The sequence below is a fragment of the Engystomops pustulosus genome, chromosome 10, assembly GCF_040894005.1.
Source record: "Engystomops pustulosus chromosome 10, aEngPut4.maternal, whole genome shotgun sequence".
In the NCBI taxonomy this organism is placed as follows: Eukaryota; Metazoa; Chordata; class Amphibia; order Anura; family Leptodactylidae; genus Engystomops; species Engystomops pustulosus.
Window position 1 is genome coordinate 97,635,894 of NC_092420.1, and position 12,592 is coordinate 97,648,485.

A 12,592-nucleotide genomic window follows, 5' to 3' on the forward strand; every position below is an offset into this window, starting at 1 on the left:
TGCTGGTGCAGTCACTGTGTACATACATGACATTACTTATCCTGTACTGATCCTGAGTTACATCCTGTATTATACCCCAGAGCTGCACTCACTATTCTGCTGCTGGTGCAGTCACTGTGTACATACATGACATTACTTATCCTGTACTGATCCTGAGTAACATCCTGTATTATACCCCAGAGCTGCACTCACTATTCTGCTGCTGGTGCAGTCACTGTGTACATACATGACATTACTTATCCTGTACAGATCCTGAGTTACATCCTGTATTATACTCCAGAGCTGCACTCACTATTCTGCTGCTGGTGCAGTCACTGTGTACATACATGACATTACTTATCCTGTACTGATCCTGAGTTACATCCTGTATTATACCCCAGAGCTGCACTCACTAATCTGCTGCTGGTGCAGTCACTGTGTACATACATGACATTACTTATCCTGTACTGATCCTGAGTTACATCCTGTATTATACCCCAGAGCTGCACTCACTAATCTGCTGCTGGTGCAGTCACTGTGTACATACATGACATTACTTATCCTGTACCGATCCTGAGTTACATCCTGTAAATCTTTTATTTTATATATAAAAATGAAAAACATTACAACAATAAACATAAATCAAGCCATAACTTCTGGCAAAACAAAACAATAATAATAACAAAACAATAATACAAACTAAAAGAGTCTTACGAAAATCTCCTGGCCCAGCCACACACACACCACACAATCAGCATTATAAAACAAAACCTTCACCCAATCCCACCACCTAATATATATTTTTTTTTTTTATATAAATTTTTATAATTTTTTTTTTTTTTTTCCATAAATAACTAAAGAATGCACAGCAAAAAAAGACAAACAGGAAATAAAAACATTAAATATTAAATATAACTAACTAAATCCCACGCCCATCACCCTCCCACCCAGACACTGGTCTAACGTCCAAAGTTCGCGCTATATAGTCCAGACCAGTGCCCAGGATCATAAAGTCCAAGTCCCGTCCACCCCCCTCCCAACCTAACACCCTAACACCAACACCCCAAAACCAACCACCTATATACACATTAACTATAACTACATAAATACACACTGTACACAAAATACAAACACATTAAACATATCAACATATAACAAACCAACCACATAAAGCCCAGGTTCGGTGCCTGCAAGCCGCTACATCACTATAACCTCAGATACAAAACAAAAATCTACAGTGCAGCATCAGCCCCAACACCAGGAGAGGAGATGACAGACTAAGGGACACTAAAGGAGAACCCCCTCCAAAGGAGAGAGGCCCTCCCCGTGCCCAGCCTCTCATACTCCAGAGAGCGCACCTTCACCAGGAGGGAGAGGACAGACTAAGGGACACTAAAGGAGAACCCCCTCCAAAGGAGAGAGGCCCTCCCCGTGCCCCGCCTCTCATACTCCAGAGAGCGCACCTTCACCAGGTCACCCAGAATGTTCCTAACCACCTCATCCACCGGGAGGATTTTACGCTGCGTCGATACTAAACACCGTGCGTTCCACGTGTGGTACCTGACCACTAGGCTAACTAGGAATAACGTGCAGCGGTCCCGGCCACCCAGGCCTCTGAATGCTCCATAGGCCCACTCCGCATAGGAGAGACCGGCCAACCCGGGCCAATGGATGGAAGCGCCCACCCGGTTGTACACCTCTGTGTTAAAGGGGCACTGAAGCAGGAAGTGGTCCATGCTCTCCAGCAGACCACCGCACTCCTCCCGGGGACAACCCCTTTCCTCAGAGCTCCTACACTTCAGATTGTCCCTCACACACAGCTTTCCATGGAAGCAGCGCCAAGTCAAGTCCCAAAACTTCAAGGGGATCCGGATAGAATTCAAAAGACCTAAACCCACCCCCAGATCCCGACTTGGGCAATCCCTGAGGGCCAGAGGCTTCTGGAAATGGGTCAACAGAACCCTTTTGTCAAGGAGTTTCCTCGACATGGTCCTGATCTCCCACATTCCCAGACCCCACCGGCGAATCACCTTCAGAACCGGGGTAGCGTAAGCCGGAAGATGCCCATGCGGTGTACGGAGATCCTTCACTTGTCCTCCTGTCTCCCATTCCTGGAAGAAAGGCCGAAACCATCCCCTGCAGGAGTATACCCACGGAGGAGCCCTCTCTTTCCAGAGGTTTGTTACATTGATCTTAAGAAAGGTATTCACTAGGAACACCACAGGGTTGACCATACACAACCCTCCTTGTCTCCTCGTGCGGTAAGTAACCTCCCTCTTGATTAGGTTCAGCCTATTCCCCCATAACAGCTGGAAGAACAGACTGTACACCCGAGTCCAGAGGGGTTCTGGCAACATGCACACACTGCCCAGATATATCAGCAATGGGAGCAGGTAAGTTTTAATCAAGTTCACCCTTTCCCTGAGGGTCAAAGACCAACCCTTCCACTGGTCCACCCTCTGAGCGGCAATCTTAAGCCTGCCATCCCAGTTTTGCATGGGGTAATCCCCCTGGCCAAATTCGATGCCGAGAACTTTGGCAGAGTCTTGGGGCCCTGGAAGAGTGTCCGGGAGATCAAAGCCTGGATCCCCCTCTCCCAGCCAGAGACTCTCACACTTATCCCGGTTGATCTTGGACCCAGAAGCCTCTGAGTAGCGGTCAACCTCTGACATCACCCATTGCGCCTCCCCTCTCGAGGACACAAAAACGGTGACATCATCGGCATAAGCTACCACCCTTAGAGTGGCTTCCGGTGCCGCCTGGTCCATCCCGACTCCCACCAACGGCCCACGATCAACCCTCCTAAGGAATGTGTCAATCGCGAACACGTATAAAAGTGGGCTCAGAGGACAACCCTGGCGAACACCAGACCCGACCTCAAAAGAGCGGCCAATCCAACCATTCACAAGCGGGAAACTCTCTGCCCCTGCATACAAAACCTTTAGCCAATTGACAAACTCCCCCGGCAGGCCATACCTCAGAAGGACAGACCAGAGGTACTCGTGGTCAACCCGATCAAACGCTTTTGCCTGATCCAAGGACAGCAAGTACCCCTTCCAGTTACCAGCCCTGCCCTGCTCCACTGCCTCCCGAACACAAAGCACAGCACTAAATGTACTGCGGCCTGGAACAGAGCAGTGCTGGGTCCCCGAAAGGAGCCGGGGCGCAAACTGCACCAGCCGATTAAACAGCACCTTTGCCAAAACCTTTCTGTCCGTATTGAGAAGCGCTATGGGACGCCAGTTCTCAATACGAGATCGGTCCTTACCCTTTGACAGAATGATCAGGGCTGACCTCCTCATTGACTTCGGCAGAGCGCCCGAGGAAAGACACTCTTTGAATACCTCAGTCAAGAGGGGAACCAAGGCGTCCTTAAAGGTCTTATAAAACTCAGATGTTAAGCCATCTGGACCTGGCGATTTCTTGAGGGCGAGCCCTTCAATCGCCCGGCTGACTTCCTCTTCCCTGATCATCTCTGTCAAAACATCAAGAGAGGGGTCTACTCCTGGCTCAGGGACAGTTTCAGCCAGGAAAGCCGACATCACATCCCGATCTAGATCCTTCCTGCCCAAGAGGTGTGAGTAGAAGGATCTGACGACCTCCAGAATCCCTGATCTGGACCTTTTCAGGGATCCCGTACTGTCAACCAGTCCTGTGACAACTTTACTACTCACTGACATCTTGCAGTTCCTGTAAGGGTCGGGCGAGCGGTACTTCCCGTAATCCCTCTCAAAAACCAAAGATGCGTGTCTATCGTACTGACACCTCTTCAGCAAGGATTTCACTCTGGAGATGTCCTCACGACTACCTCCAGTCGAGACGAGATGCTCGAGTTTCCTCCTCAGGCCCTGATACAGGCGGTACCTGTCCAGGCTCCTGAGGCTCGAGAGCTGGCGGAAGAATCTCGCCACCCTTTTCTTGAGCATCTCCCACCACTCTGACTTACTGCTACTAAGGCCCAGCAATGGTACCTGGCTCTGAAGAAAGTCCTCAAAGGATTGTCTTATCTCTGCTTCTTCCAGGAGAGACGAATTGAGCTTCCAGTAGCCTCTTCCCATCCGGGGGGTCTCTGTAACATTCAGAGAAAACAAAATTAAACAGTGGTCGGAGAACTCCACCTCAACAACGGACACTGCTGAAGAAATGGCTTCCTCCTTTAAATAAAACCTGTCTATTCTAGACCTACAGCTACCCCTATAATAGGTGAACCCCGCGTGGCCTGGGGTGTGCCGGATGTGGACATCCACCAGGCGAGCCTCACTAGCTATGCTATTAAGAGCGACGCTATCATAAGTCAGCTTGTCTCTGGAACCTCCCCTATCCTGGGACCTCGTGACAGCATTGAAGTCCCCTCCAAAGACCACCTGCCAACTTGTAAAAAGGTAGGGCTTGATCCTCATAAAGAGACACTTCCTGTCCCACTTGGACTGGGGACCATAGATGTTAATTAGGCGCAGTTCTTGTCCCTTCATGAGGACATCCAGGATCAGGCACCTCCCCATTTCTAACTCAATAACTCGTCGGCATTCTACCGGCGCGGTAAAAAGGACCGCCACTCCGCTATATGGCTCGGCCGCAAGAGACCAATAGGAAGGCCCGTGTCTCCATTCCCTCTTAGCTTTAAACACGGCCGCCAAATCTGGCAGCCTGGTCTCCTGCAAAAATAAAATGTCGGCTTCAACACGGCCGAGAAAATCAAAGGCCGCAAATCTAGCCGCATCAGACTTAATGCTGGCGACATTAATGGACGCCAGTGTCAACGGAGTGGGTGCCGCCATCATGAGTGATTGAGTTAGACGGCTTTTTTCTTACTATTTCCCTTCCCCCTACTGTCCTCTGAAGATGATGCCTTTTCCCTTTTCCCTTCAGAATTGGGGCAACTTCTCTTTAATGAAATCGAGGTGTCCATGTTATTACTGGCCCCCAAGGACCCACCCGGACCACCCTCTCCTTCGTCCTTGTCTCCTGACTCTGAGTCAGTCTCCCACTCTGAGGACCCAGCATCCCCAGAGGATAGCGACTCGGCGCCCCCTGCAGGCTGCTCCGCCGCCACCTCCAGAACCCCACCCTCAGCCTCTCCTTCCGAGGAGGCGATCTCATCGAGGGTGAGGAACCGGTTGGAAAGCTCAACCAGAGGGGAGGAAGTTTTCCCTTCCTTAGGTACCTTAGATCGGCCGCGTTTTTTCTTTTTCTGCTTGCGCTTATTTTCTAGCCAAATCCTGTTATCCTCATCCATACTCTCATAATGGGAGGACGTGGAGGACATGGCACCTTTCTCGCGCTCCATCCTCCTGACCTCCTCATCCAACTCATCATCCCTCAGGGCCTCAGTAGCAAGACCAGCCTCTGAGGAAGGACCAAGGGTCACCCCAGCAACCTGAGGCTTCCCCAGTTCTCTCCCTTTTTGTCTAGCTTCAAGCCGCCTCAACTGAGAAGGTGACTTATTCTTGCTTTTCTTCACAGGCCCCTCAGCTCTTCCACCTCTGCTGGTACCTTCCCCAGCAGAAGCAACCACATGGCTCTCCTCCACTGGGGTCACAACCGCATTGGCAAAGGAGCGAGGACAACGGCTGAAAGGGTGACCGAGCTCACCACACAGGTTACACCTAATGTCCTTACAGGATGCAGCGAGATGACCTAGCCCACCACACAAAGCGCACTTCTGCACTTGGCAGCTGGCGCTAAAGTGTGTGGGGTCACCGCACCTGTGACAGACCTTCGGCTGCCCCTGATAGAAAATCAGGATTCTGTCCCGCCCAAGAAAGGCTGAAGAAGGAATGTGGGCGACTGTGCCGCCTGAACACTTCAACTTCATCATGAAGGTCCAGGCCCCAGACCAAATGCCAAATTCATCGCGGTTTTTCTGCGGTACCTGTACAACCTCACCATAACGACTTAGCCAAGTCATGATGTCCATGCAAGAAAGTGACTCGTTACGGGTCAAAACGGTCACCTTCTTGACTGTGTTTTGGCGAGACACTGCTTGCACAGCAAAGTCTCGCCAGCCAGGCTCGTTCTTTGCCAGCTCATAATTCGACCAGAAGAGCTCTAAGCCCTCCGGCCGAACAAAGCTGACATCGAACTCCAGAGTACCATAAGGATGTATCAGGGCAAAGATGTCACTAGCCCTGAAGTTCATCTTCAGGAGGAGCTCCACCACCCTTGACCTGGGTGGGCATGCGTCACTGCCCCTCCAGCGAAGACGAACCACATTCCTACGGGCAGCTCCGGGCCCAGTTGTGGGTAAAGACCATACAGTCTCTCCCCCCCTTTTCTCTTGGAAGGCTGCCAGGCCATGCCTGTCTGTCCAGAAGGACAGATCAACATCTCTCCCCTCTACATTGATTGACTTTTCCCCTCTCCTGAGAGCCTCCAGAAGACGCCTTTGCAAAACGCTATTCCCAGAGTCAGGAGACAAGGAGTTAACCCCACTTGCCCCAGCGGTGACACTCGCATAGCTCCTTATGGGAGCGGCCACCACTGGGGGTGCAGATGGACCAGCACTCACACCAGGATCCCCCTCAGCACCATTCACCACCCCCACATTCACCACACTATGTGCATTACTGCCTCGCTTCCCTGCATCACTCACACCAGCTGGGCCAGGAGGACCTGGGGTTGCCTCGGCGTCACTGGACACTGGGGGTAGAGCCACCTCCATAGCTGATACAGCCTGAGAAGAGGCAGCTCCAACCCCGATCTTAAAGGTGCCCTCTGCCTCATTGGCATTAACCCCTTGTTGACCAGCTATTTTAATGTTTGTGCACCGCTGCTCACTAGATGCATGAGGTCTCTTATCTTTATGAAGTCCGGAAAGTCTCTTGTTACCATCTCCTGGGTCTGATGACCCAATGCAAAATAATATTTTTCCTGTGCCCTTTCCTGCAGGCTGCACAGGACGCTTGGGAGGCGCTGCACCACAAGCCCCAGCAGCCCCATCACACTGCCGCTGCTTACCGGAGCAAGCAACAGCCACAGCGCTAGGGGCCACAGGAGCCACTGCCCCTGGCACAGGGCCACCCCCCCTCCCACTGGGGGGCAGCGCACAGTACCAGGACCTGCTGGATCGCCCTCACTGTCCGGCCTTTCGGCCGATGCCTTCCCTGCACCATCCTTGCTACTACAAACAAGGCTGGTGCTCTGCGCCATGATGGAACGTGGCTTTGCAATCTCCCCGCACCCTGGCACCGAGTCCACTGCAGGATTCGTGCTGGGCTGGGTAACGGGGCCTACACGACAGGCTGGCACTGCTGCCCGCCCGGAGGGAACAGGGAGGGGACGAAACACCAGATTCACCTCCTGAGACGCCTTGATCTTCCTCGCTCTCTTCTTTCTCTTTGGGTCGTCATCTGGCATATCATCGCCGAAGGAGAAGTTCTGGAGGTGAACTGGGGACTCGAGCTGTCGGATCTGAGCCATTAGCGCCCCCCCCTGGCCGCTGTCATCACTTTCCTCCTCCAGGTTGGCAGAGCCGCAGCCTGATGGTAATGGCGCTTGCTCTGCAGGCAGCCTGTCGTGCGAGGCCTGCTGGTGTTGGTGCAGGCCACCAGACGGACACGGCAGGTCTTCCTCATCCTCCTCATCATCGCCATCGCCTTCATCCGCCTGGATCTGAAGCCCCTTCAGCTTTCTCAGCTTCTCCTGGCACATCTCCTCAAATCTGGCGTCGTTCTCCAACTTTTTCCTGAACGGACCGCTGTGCTCCCGGATCAACCGTCGTTTTTCCTGCAGAGCGGTGACCTCGGCTTTAAGTCTGTCAATGGTGTTAAGAAGATCAGACTTTTTCTTCTGTGTAGCCACCCCCGCTAGGGCCAAGGTCTCCCTTATCTCCTCCTGGAGCCTATTCAGCGCCTTGCCAGCTTCCTCGTACTCACGGAGGTGCTCAGCAATCCGGGAGCCATAGATGGTAGCAGACTCCCGGGCCTTTAGATGTCCCCATGCTTTTTGCACACCTCCGTGAGCACCCAGCTTTCCAGCTGAACCACCCAACTTTCCCGCACAGTCACTCAGCTTTCCAGGAGGAGCACTCAGGCTGATGTTACTTGCCTTGATCTTCTGTGTTCCGGAGACCTTGCGGCTTCCCTGGGTCTTGGGGGTGGCAGCCGAGGTCACATCGCTGCGTCCTTGGGTCCGGGCAGATCTTCTCACCCCCTCCATGTTGGCCGGTATCTGGCTTTTCCTGCCCCCCACCGGCCTGGTCCGAGAGGCAGAAGCCCGGGATTTGCCTGGTTCACTCATCCCAGAAAACCCACTCCCTCCCTGGGGAGGAGAGAGCAGGCCTGGGTGGATTGGTCTTCCACCAGGTGGTGCAGGAGCTCAGTCACAGACAACCACACCCGTCAGCAGTTCACAGGGGAATGAGCCAGCACGAACTATTCTGCTGCTGGTGCAGTCACTGTGTACATACATGACATTACTTATCCTGTACTGATCCTGAGTTACACCCTGTATTATACCCCAGAGCTGCACTCACTATTCTGCTGCTGGTGCAGTCACTGTGTACATACATGACATTACTTATCCTGTACTGATCCTGAGTTACATCCTGTATTATACACCAGAGCTGCACTCACTATTCTGCTGCTGGTGCAGTCACTGTGTGCATACATGACATTACTTATCCTGTACTGATCCTGAGTTACATCCTTTATTTTACTCCAGAGCTGCACTCACTATTCTGCTGCTGGTGCAGTCACTGTGTACATACATGACATTACTTATCCTGTACTGATCCTGAGTTACATCCTGTATTATACCCCAGAGCTGCACTCACTATTCTGCTGCTGGTGCAGTCACTGTGTACATACATGACATTACTTATCCTGTACTGATCCTGAGTTACATCCTGTATGATACTGCAGAGCTGCACTCACTATTCTGCTGCTGGTGCAGTCACTGTGTACATACATGACATTACTTATCCTGTACTGACCCTGAGTTACATCCTGTATTATACTCCAGAGCTGCACTCACTATTCTGCTGCTGGTGCAGTCACTGTGTACATACATGACATTACTTATCCTGTACTGATCCTGAGTTACATCCTGTATTATACCCCAGAGCTGCACTCACTATTCTGCTGCTGGTGCAGTCACTGTGTACATACATGACATTACTTATCCTGTACTGATCCTGAGTTACATCCTGTATTATACTCCAGAGCTGCACTCACCATTCTGCTGCTGGTGCAGTCACTGTGTACATACATGACATTACTTATCCTGTACTGATCCTGAGTTACATCCTGTATTATACCCCAGAGCTGCACTCACTATTCTGCTGCTGGTGCAGTCACTGTGTACATACATGACATTACTTATCCTGTACTGATCCTGAGTTACATCCTGTATTATACCCCAGAGCTGCACTCACTATTCTGCTGCTGGTGCAGTCACTGTGTACATACATGACATTACTTATCCTGTACTGATCCTGAGTTACATCCTGTATTATACTCCAGAGCTGCACTCACTATTCTGCTGCTGGTGCAGTCACTGTGTACATACATGACATTACTTATCCTGTACTGATCCTGAGTTACATCCTGTATTATACCCCAGAGCTGCACTCACTATTCTGCTGCTGGTGCAGTCACTGTGTACATACATGACCTTACTTATCCTGTACTGATCCTGAGTTACACCCTGTATTATACCCCAGAGCTGCACTCACTATTCTGCTGCTGGTGCAGTCACTGTGTACATACATGACATTACTTATCCTGTACTGATCCTGAGATACATCCTGTATTATACCCCAGAGCTGCACTCACTATTCTGCTGGTGCAGTCACTGTGTACATACATGACATTACTTATCCTGTACTGATCCTGAGTTACATCCTATATTATACTCCAGAGCTGCACTCACTATTCTGCTGCTGGTGCAGTCACTGTGTACATACATGACATTACTTATCCTGTACTGATCCTGAGTTACATCCTGTATAATAGTGGTATGTATAATGTATGTACACAGAGATCTACTGAGAAATTGCCAACTAAATATAAATTGTATGTACCTTACACAGACTACAAAGGGTTTGTTTGTAGTCTGCTGCCATGGAGACATTAACCTACATAGCAAATGCATGGAACAATTAAATAAGATATAAAAGTCCAACCTTGGGCCAAAAAAGACATTTTTGATGTCAGGCTCCCCTGGACTTTTCTCACTAGAGTTGTCCATGGAAGTTTTTTGTTTGCTTCCATCGTTATTACTCGTCTCATTTCCAGTTATCTGCACATTCCATTCTCATATTTCCACAGAAGCTTCCGTTTCACGTGGGAGTGAAAAGCTTCTGTGTCAACCAAAGTAACGTCTCACTGCCGCTACAAAATGCTGTATTTTTTTTTTTAAAATGATTTATTAGTGTTTCCAAAATTTATGAATTTTTTCTAAAAAAAAAAAACAGACCATAAGGCTAAAAGAACCATTTACATTACAAACTGAAATTTCATATGATGCAAAAAAAAATCTCATGTTAGGGGTATTAAAGGATTCCTTCAATTTGGGAATGTTCACATTTGTCAGAAGGGTCCCTTGAACTATTGACCCTTGAAGTTACTTTCTGGTGCAGGTGGTCCCCTACTTAAGGACACCTGACTTACAGACGACCAATAGTTACAGACAGACCCCTTTGCTGGTACAGGTGGTCTCCTACTAAAGGACACCTGACTTACAGATGACCCCTAGTTAAAGACGACCCCTCTGCCCACTCTGACCTCTGGTGACCTCTCTGGATGTTACTATAGTCCCAGGCTGCAATGATCAGCTGTAAGGAGTCTGTAATGAAGCTTTATTGATAATCCTTGGTCCCATTACAGCAAAAAATTTTGAAAATCCAATTGTCACCGGGGCAAACTATTTTTGTCTGGATCTACCATTATAAAATATACAGTTTCGACTTACATACAAATTTAACTTAAGAACAAACCTCCGGAACCTATGTTGTACGTAACCCGGGGACTGCCTGTACTTGTTGGCTGTAATCTATAATGTAGAAAACATTACACTATAAGCATTGACATCACTGGGCTCCTCCAGAGCAGGAGATGCACTTTATAACTGATCGCTGCTCTACCATAGAGGACGCCTTTATCCAACCATATCTTTACCATGTAAAACTGGATGGCCACTGTGAAGTGTTGTTAGACAGATTTCTTTGGCCTCATTAACTGCACTTTACACTGTGGTACATTAATGATTAGCAGCCCCCGTGAAGCTGAATACCAAAAAGCCACCTGAGTGAAGCTGGCCCCCCCCCACCTTGTTCAAATGATACAAAATTGGTGTCAAACTTTTTGTGCTACATTTGTGCAGCAAAAATTTTCGTTTGTGCTGCTATCGCTTTTAATATATAAATGAAAGTTTCCAGAGGTCATCAGAGGTCAAGCAGCCTCCCCACATTGCCCGAACTAAACAAAACTGGTCCCGAACAATTGTGCTACGTTTGTGCTGGTTTGTGCTGCTCAAATTTTTATTTGTGCTGCTTTTGTTTTGACTAAATGAAAAAAAAATTAAAGGTCAAAAGTTCAACCAGCCCCCCCACATTAACCGAATCAAACAAAACTGGCGTCAAACGTTAGTGTTACGTTCGTGCTGGTTTGTGCAGAAAAAAATTTCTTTTGTGCCTCTATCATTTTTAAGGTATGTTCAGGTGTTTACATAGGTTAAAGGTGTACTTGTACTTTGGAAGAAATGAATATATTAAAAATGATAGTGGCACAAACGAAATTTTTTTGCTGCACAAACATAGCACTAACGTTTGACACTGCTTGAACTCTTCACCTTTAATTTTTTGTTCTTATATTCAAAACAAAAGCAGCACAAACAAAAATTTAAGCAGCACAAACCAGCACAAATGTAGCAGAATTGTTTGTCACCAGTTTTGTATGGTTTAGGCAATGTGGGGGGGGGGGGGGGGGACTGGTTGACCCCTGATGACTTCTGGAAACTTTCATGAATTTTTTAAAAAACGATAGCGACACAAACGAAAATTTTTGCTGCACAAACCAGCACAAACGTTCGACACCAATTTTGTTTGATTTGAACAAGGTGGGGGGAGAGAGGGCAACTTCACGAAGGTCTAAAAGCATAAGGAGATTGATGTATATTGAAGTGAGGGGACTGCTGAGATTATACCTTTAGTTGTTCAGTAAATAATCCAGGAATCCTGATGACCTGCCATATTTCCAGTACAGACTGAAATCTTACAATACACTCAGAACTGGACATATACATCAGTATTTGTGGCGTCTTTCTGGAAGACCCCGATTCTTTTTATCATTTCTGATAATCCAGGGTAATCCAATCCCTATTGTTTACTACATATGCCAGAAAAATGGAATATTGGGTAATAATTGGGAACATTCCCCAATAAGTGAATGAGATTCGTGGCTGAAAAGTGTCTTTTTTATCGCTTGTAATTTGGGTCTATTTTATAATAAATGAATTATACAGTTTCTTTAAGTCTATATCCAAGTCTCTCATTAAAGGGGTTTCTCTTCTGGAACATCTGAATACAGAATAGTCCCAGGACCCCTGTGCTGTCCTAATAGGAATTGTATAAATGTATCCTTAGTTTAAATTATGTAACTTTCTAAAATCCTGC